Genomic DNA, 7,980 nt, shown 5'->3' with positions numbered 1-7,980 from the left:
CGCGTGGCCGCTGGTCCCCGCTCCATGGACAACGCCAGCGGGCGGCTGGGGAGAGCCCGGGTGGGGATGGGGACAGGGATGGGGATGGGGACGGGGACAAGGAGGGGAAGGAGACGGGGACAGGGACAGAGACAGGGATGGGGACGAGGATGGGGATGGAGACAGAGATGGGAATGGGGATAGGAATGGAGATGGGGACGGAGACAGGGATGGGGATGGAGACAGGGATGGAGACGGGAATTGGGACAGAGACGGGAATTGGGACGGAGACGGGGATGGGGATAAAGACGGGTATGGGGATAGAGACGGGGATGGGGATAGAGACGGGGATGCGGATGAAGACGGGGACGAGGATGGAGATGGGGATGGGGACGGAGACGGGGATGGGGATAGAGACAAAGATGGGGATGGGGATGGAGATGGAGATGGAGATAGGGACAGAGATGGGCATGGAGATGGGAATGGGGATGGGAATGGGGACGGAAATGGGGATGTAGACAGGGACGGAAACAAGGACAGGGATGGGAATAAAAATGGGGATGGAGACGGGGATGGAGATGGGGATTGAGACGGGAATGCGGTCAGGGACAGAGACAGGGACGAGGATGGGGCTTGGGATGGGGACAGGGAGGGAGACGGAGACGGGGACAGGGATGGCGACGGAGCTGCCGTGCACAGCCGGGAGCCCCGTTTCGGGGCTAAACCGGGCAGATTTGTGCCGCAGTGCTGGCGGCACCCGCCACGGCCCCACCGGCTGCCCCAGCGCCCGGGGGACCCCCCCCACCCCCCAGCATCCCCCAGCCCGGGGCAGGACCCCACCCTGCTCCCCCCGACTGAGGTTTCGGTGTCCCCAAGCTGGGGACAACGCGCCTGATCCTCCTCCAGCCCCGGGCGGAGGCGAGGGGTGGACAGGGGGTACCTGCCCCGGGGGTTGGGGGGCATAGACCCCCCCGCAAAGCAGCACCCCCCCACGTTGTGGGGTCCCCCTCGGCCCCGCTTTCGTTACGGTCACTATTTGGTGACAACAGAGCTGCCATCGGGGCTGCAAAGCGGCGACACATCGCACTGGGGGGGGTGGGAAGGGGCACCCCTGAACCCAAAAATCCCCCCCCCCCAGGCCGAGGGGCGGCTGCAGCTGCGGGCGATGGGGCTGGACCCCCATTTCGTTGTCACCCGCTTTGCCCCGGTGGGATGCGATCGCTGCGACCCCCTCCCCCGACGGCAGAGGTTTGGGGGGACCCCGGGAGCGGGGGGGGGGCGCTGGGAGGGGGGAGAACTTGGGGGGGCTCAGCCCGAGGTGGGGGGGACCCCGCGTCGAGGAAAAGCGGGGAGAGGGGCGGACACGCCGGATCCTGCGTGGGGGGACCGGAGGGAAGGGGGTGGCCAAGGGGGGGGGGTCCCTGAGCCCCGGGGGGGCCCCAACCGGACGCGACCCCCCCCGGGGGGCCGAGGCGGCCGCACTTACCTCGGCTCCGGGCGCTGCCTCGGCTCCGCCGGCCAAAGCGGGACCCGACGGGGGGGGGGGTCACCCCGGGGCTGGGGGGGGACACACGGACACGGGACCCCCCGCCACCCCCCCGGCCCCCCCCCGGGGGGGGTCCCCGCCGCCGCCCGCCGCCCCGGCGCTCGCCCAAGTGGCGAGGAGCGGCGGCGACGGCGGCCTTAGCCCGGCCGGGGGGACCCCCCCTGCGGCTCCCAATTGGCCCAGGTGCCCCAGAAGGTGGAGCCGGGCCCGGGGCGGGGGGGGCCGGGCTCACCTTGGGCCACCCCCCACCCCCCCACCCCCGGGGCCGCCCCACCGGTAGATCCCCCCCCCTCCCCGTTACCCCTACACCCGCCCCGGGGGGCTGAAGGTGGGACCCCCACCCCAAGCGCGGGGGGGGGGTCCTAAAACGGGCGGAGAGACCCCCCCACACACCCCCCCGCCCCGTCCCCGTCCCTCCCTTCCCTTAATGGGGTGGGCGGCGGCGCCCGCCCATCACCGCGGCCTCGGGGCGGGCGGCTCCGTCCCGGCGGGCGGGCAAGGACCGGGGAAGGCTGAACCCCGCAAACCGGCGGTTTCTTCCCCTTGGGGGGTGGAATTTTTATAGCCGGGCCCGGCCCGCCCCGGGGCCGCCGTCGGGGCCGCTCTCCGGCTGTCGGACACCGGACACCGGCGGCAGCGCGGCCGCGCACCTGAGCCGCCGCCGCCGATCCGGTTTCCCGTTCCCTAAACCCCCCCCATCCCGGGGAGGGGGGGAGACGGAAAACGATCCCGATCCCCCCCCTTCCCCTTCCACCCGATCCCCCCACCCCTCCCCGATCGCAACCCGAGAGGAGCCGCCGCGCCGGCAGCTGCCGCCGCCCCGAGGGGACGGGGATGGGCGCCGGGATGGGGGGGGGGGGGGGGGGGGGGGGGGGGGGGGGGGGGGGGGGGTGGCCGGGGGGGGGGGGGAATGGATCCCCGGTTGTCCCCGGGGTGATGGAGGGGTCCCCCCCCCCCCCGCCTTGTCCCAGCCCTGGAGCCACGGGGATGGCCCGCACCCTGGCACCCCCCCCAAAGTTACATCCCCTCTCCCCTAAAACTATCCCCCCTCCCCAGTCACCCCCCCCAAAATTAAATCCCCCAACGCACAGATGCAAACCATATATAAAAATATATGGATATGGGGGGGGGGGTACTGCAGGCCCCCTCCCCCGAAAGTGCCTGTGCAGCACTGGGCTCCAGTGCTGCAAACCAGCCCGACCAGTTTGGGGCCAGGCTGCCCGCTGGGACCGAGATCGGGTTGCCGCAGGCCGCTGGGATGGAGGGTGGGAGAAGCCGCTCGGTGCCTCCCGCATTTCTTTTGGGGGGGTCAAACCCCTTTGGAAAAGGCGTTTTGGGGCTGTGAAGCACGGGGGGGTGTCGGTGGGGAGCAACCCCCCCAAAAAAGATGGGGGGAAGTGGGGAGGGAGGGATGAGGGGAGGAGGAGAGGGCTGGGACGGGGGTGAGGGTGCTGGGTCTTGGGGGCACCATCCAGGATGGGGCTGAGCTTGTCCCCACGCTGGGGCTGGGGATGTGTTCGGGATGTTGGTGTCTGCGGCACCCCGGGGTGGTGCTGGAGAAAGGAGGGACACTGGGTGGTTCTCTGCGATGGGTCCCAAACCCTGGGATGGTCCCTGAGCAGGGACACAGTCGTCCAGGGTGGTCCCCAAGCAGAGGGGCACCCCAGATGGTCCCCAAGACCTGGGATGGTCCCCAAGAGCCCAGGAGGGTCCTCAAGCAGAGAGGCATCCCAGATGGGCGCCATGCCCTGGGATGGTCCCCAGCACTCGGGATGGTCCCCAAGAGCCTGGGGGTGGTCCCTGAGACCCTGGGATGGTCCCCAAGCAGGGAGGCATGCTGGATGGTCCCCAAACCCTGGGATGGTGTCCAGGACCCAGGGATGGTCCCCAAGTGGGGAGGCACCCCAGATGGTCCCCAAGAGCCCAGGATGGTCCCTGAGACCTTGGGATGGTCCCTAAGGAGGGAGGCACCTTGGATGGTCCCCATGCCCAGGGATGGTCCCCGAGACTCCAGGATTGTTCCCAAGCAGGGAGGCACTTTTGATGGTCCCCAGGGGCAAGGATGGTCCCCAATAGCCCAGGATGGTCCTGGAGACTCCAGGATGGTCCCCAAGCAGGGAAGCACCCCAGATGGTTCCCAGAACCCAGGATGATCTCCAAGACCCCAGGATGATCACCGAGCAGGAGGCACCTTGGATGTTCCCCATGCCCAGGGATGGTCCCTGAGACCTGGGATGGTTGCCAAGCAGGGATGAACCTTGGATGGTCCCTATGCCTAGGGATGGATCCTGAAACCCCAGGGTGGTCCCCAAGCAGGGAAGCATCTTGAATGGCTCCCAGATCCCAGGATGGTCTCCAAGCAAGGAGGCACCTGGGATGGTCCCCATGCCCAGGGATGGTCCCTGAGACCCCAGGATGGTCCCCAAGAGCCGGAAGGCACCATGGTGGTCTGCATGGTGCCAACCCAAGCACAGCATGGGCCCCCTTGGCGCCAGGCTCATCCCTCTCCCCAGCACCATCAATATTTCAGCTCCGCGAAGGTACGGCCGAAATTTCGTCAAGGCCTCAGCCTGCGTAAACCGAGCGGAGCAAATGGCCCTGTTTAAAAATTTACATCCTCTTCTTTTGTTCCTCAACCGAATATTTAATGTGGCTGGACCTGGAAGAGTCTCTGGAAAGGCGGAGGGGTCGGGCAAAGCCGCCCCGCCGGCGCTTGGTGCAAGGGCTCGGCCAAGGCCGGGTTTCTTTCTCTGGCTCCTCACTTGGGCTCAGATGGGGATGGAAACGATAATGCAATATTGATGCAGAGGGATGAGGGAACGCAGCCGAAGTACATTAGCCGGGGAGCCCTCCCCGACACGTTTTATGGCACTGGTGAGGCTGGCGCTGGCAAAATCCCCCCCTGCCCCGTGAGAGCCTGGCTTAAAAATGGGGTTGAAGCTCAGGGATGGGGAGGCGGTGGCTGTCATTCGTCCTGATGGGTGTCACTGCGAGGTGGGATGCGCAGGGATGGGTTGGACCACCCCGGCTCTGTGGGGGATCCTGGTCTGGGGTGGGCGAGGGGTGAAGCTGCCGGGTTTGGCATCACCGCGCTCAGCTGGGGAGAGGAAAACGGGGGTGAAGGAGAGGAGTCTGGGAAAAAGAGCTAAAAATTGGGAAGGAGCAAAGCGGGGAGGAAGAACGCAGCTGCAAATGGGTCCGGATCACCCGTTATGGGGAAAACAGAGATATTTGTCAGTAAACACGCACTGAGATGTGAACGTCCTCTGCAGGACCACTCCTGGTCACCTGGGATGTGGCGGGGTGCTGGGGTCCTTCTTGGGCAAGACCCATTTGGCAGCGTGGCCACGGCCCCAGCCCCACCGTGCTCGCGCTCCAGCCGGGCACGCGTGTTTACCGGGCCCTGGCCTGCTGCGTTGGGCAGGCACGTCCAGTGCCCGCCTGAGCCAGCGTTCGGGGCCCGGGTGAAGCGAGGAGGGAGCAAGACCCTTCCCCAAACCCGTCTCTGTCCCTCCTGCCCTTCCCGAGGGGTGCAGGCCGTTCGGGGGGGCCCCAGCCCCGCCGCAGGGGGTCGGGTGCAGCCGTCTCCCGCCGGAGTGTCATGCATTAGTAATGGCCACCGATCCGCCAGCGCTGACGGCATTTCTTCCAGCCGGGAGGAACAATTCGGGCCGTAACCGGAGCTGGCATGGGGCAGGCAGAGCAGGCTCAGGTGTCCCCCGTAGCCCTTGGGGTCACCGCAAGTGGCCCGTCTCAGTGCCTGCTTGGGGCTCGGAGGTGCACGTTGCCCCCGGGTTGGTGGCCTGGGCCAGGCTGCAGTGCTGGCAGCCCTTGGGGTGGCATCCGGATGGGTATGCAGCACCCAAGGTCCTTCGGGTCCCAAAGGGGGACAGGGAGTGGTTCCCAGGGTGGAAGGTGCTGGCACCCAGCACAGGGACAAAGCTGGGAGGGGAAGGAACCAGAGCCCTGGCTTGTCCCCCTCTGTCACAGGGGCTGTGTGGCCATGGGGACGGCCCCCGGAGCCCCACAGGGATGGCACCCAAAGCCCTGTGGTGATGGGAACCAGAGCTTGAGGGGGATTGCACCCAAAGCCCTGTGGGGATGGCACCCAGAGCCCCTTGGGGATGGCACCCAGACTTCCGTGGGGATGGCACCCAAGGCCCTATGGTGGTAGCAACCAGAGTCCCATGGGGATGGCACCCAGAGCCCCTTGGGGATGGCACCCAGTGCCCCATAGGGATGGCACCCAGAGCCCCACGGGGATGTCACAGCCCCATGGGGAAGGTACCCAGTGCCCTGCGAGACGGCACCCAGAGCCCGGGGGTCCCCAGGCTCAGTGCTTTGCCCCTTGATGCCCTTCGGCATTGACACAGACGGGGCAGGACGAGCCTCCGGGTGCTCCCGGGGTCCCCGTCCCCCGTGTCACCCCAGCACCGAGCCCCCCAAGCAGCACCCACCTCCCGGGGCCCCGCAGGAGCTCGGGCCAGGCTGAGCCGAGCCCCAAACCCCGAAGGAGGACGATGGGTGGCACTTGGCACCCAGGGGACAGAGCAGCGATGGGGCCACAGCCAGGGGACAGGGAGGGAACCCAGCACCGGGGCCAGCTCTACCCTGTACTGGGCAGAGTGGGAGGCTACTGGTGTGGCACGGGGGCCACCTGCTGGGCAGAGGGGACGGTGCCACCCCCAGCTGGCCCTAAAAGCTCCCCTAAAAGGGAGGGGACACTGCGGGGGGGGTATAGGACCGTCCCCCCTTCCCTGCTCCCTCCCCAGGGCAAGGGGCAGAGCCCAGAGGGCTGGTGGCCCCAAGAGGTGGCACTGGGACGGGGTGTCCCCCCCCCCAGTGCACCCAGCATCACCCGAAGGTGCTCGGGGCTGCCAGGCTGGGCGCTGGCAGCAGGTGGCACTGGCACGACACGGACCCGCCACCCTGTCCCCAAGATGGGTTCAGGGTGACAAACAGCCCTGGCTGGAGCGAGGGAAGGGTGCGGGGAGGAGGAGGATGGAGAGGAAGGTCTCGCTCAGCTCCAGCAGATTTGGGAGGGTAGCTGCAGCAAGTTAAACCAGGATGAGGACAAGCCACGTGCCAGGCTGTTGTCCCCTTCCCTGGCCCATCCACAGCCCCAAAACGCCAATTCAGGGGTCCCTGAACGGCTCCCACTCCCGGTGACAGCCCCCGTGTACGTTACCCCAATCCCCACATAACATCAAGCCAAAATTATGCGTGATTATACAGAAAACAGCCACCTCTGCCGTAATTACCGGCCCAGGACACCAAAGACGGCTCCCACGACGGCTGCGGCATCTCTGGCAGCATTACCTGTAATGATTGTCCCGCCGCAAGAGGAGACCTCGAAAGAAATCCACGCTACGAGGCCGCACAGGTGGAGGGACGGGGAGGGACGGACGGACGCCCCGCGGCTGCACTGATCCCTCATTTCCAGCCCAAGACCCTAAAAATCAGCTTTGGTGCCCCGGTCACTGGGCATGGAAGGACATCACCCGCTGGCAATCAGCTGGAGAAGGAGCCGGCTACCCCGAGCACTACCATCCACGTGTTGGGTGTGCGCAACAACCTCTCCTTCCACCTCCAGCCGATCATCTCCAGGCAGAAGATGCCGCAGGACGGCTTTGATCTGGCATAGACGGGCCACGGGTGAAGCCGTGGTGGGACGCAAAGTCAACGCCGCAAGGTCCAGGGTCTTTCCTGCAAGACCAAGCTCTCGGCGATCAAGCACCAGCCAAGCTTCAAGGTATATACATATTTTATTTTAAAAAAAGTTTACAGTTCTTTAATTATACACAACTATTGGAGAGGTTATACTTTTAGAGAAGAGGCATTTTGTCAGGGTGGTAGATGTGCCCACTACATCAACAACGCAAGAAAAAGAGGAGAAAAAAAAAGAAAAAAAAATAAAGAGCCGACTCAAAGAAAGGGCAAAACACCCCTGATCTCTTCAAGTATCACACGATAGGTACCAAACACAGGCAGTAAACTCATGGCCATTTCTCATGCTGCGAACACCCCCGCTAAAGTGCCAGCAGAACTTGGACGAGTGAAAAAGAAGTAAAAAAATAAAAGAGAAAATCGTCAAACACCTCCCAGCCTTCCCGATGGTCTGCGGGGAGGGTCCCTGCCGGCGGACGGCACCCGCCCGGCGGGGATGGGGAGCCCCGTCCCTCCGGCACGCGTTAAGGGACGGTAGACACGTAAAGAAGAGAGACACGGGTTGGGGTTCAACCACGGACACGGCGGAGGCAAGAGGACAAGCCCGCGCCATATGGGGACGATGGCAAAGCTCTGCTCCAGCCCGTCCCCGCGCCGGCATCCTCCTGCATCCGCCAAACCGACCTGTTTCGGGAGAAATTCGGCACGGAGGGTCACCAACCGGCCCCGAGTGCCACCATCGAGGGACACGGCAACTCAGCTTTTCACGTCACAGCAAAAACCTCACC

Source organism: Platalea leucorodia (genome assembly GCF_965183815.1).
Source record: "Platalea leucorodia genome assembly, chromosome: 4".
In the NCBI taxonomy this organism is placed as follows: Eukaryota; Metazoa; Chordata; class Aves; order Pelecaniformes; family Threskiornithidae; genus Platalea; species Platalea leucorodia.
The sequence above is the reverse complement of the archived record's forward strand: the minus strand, read 5'-3'. Positions refer to the sequence as shown.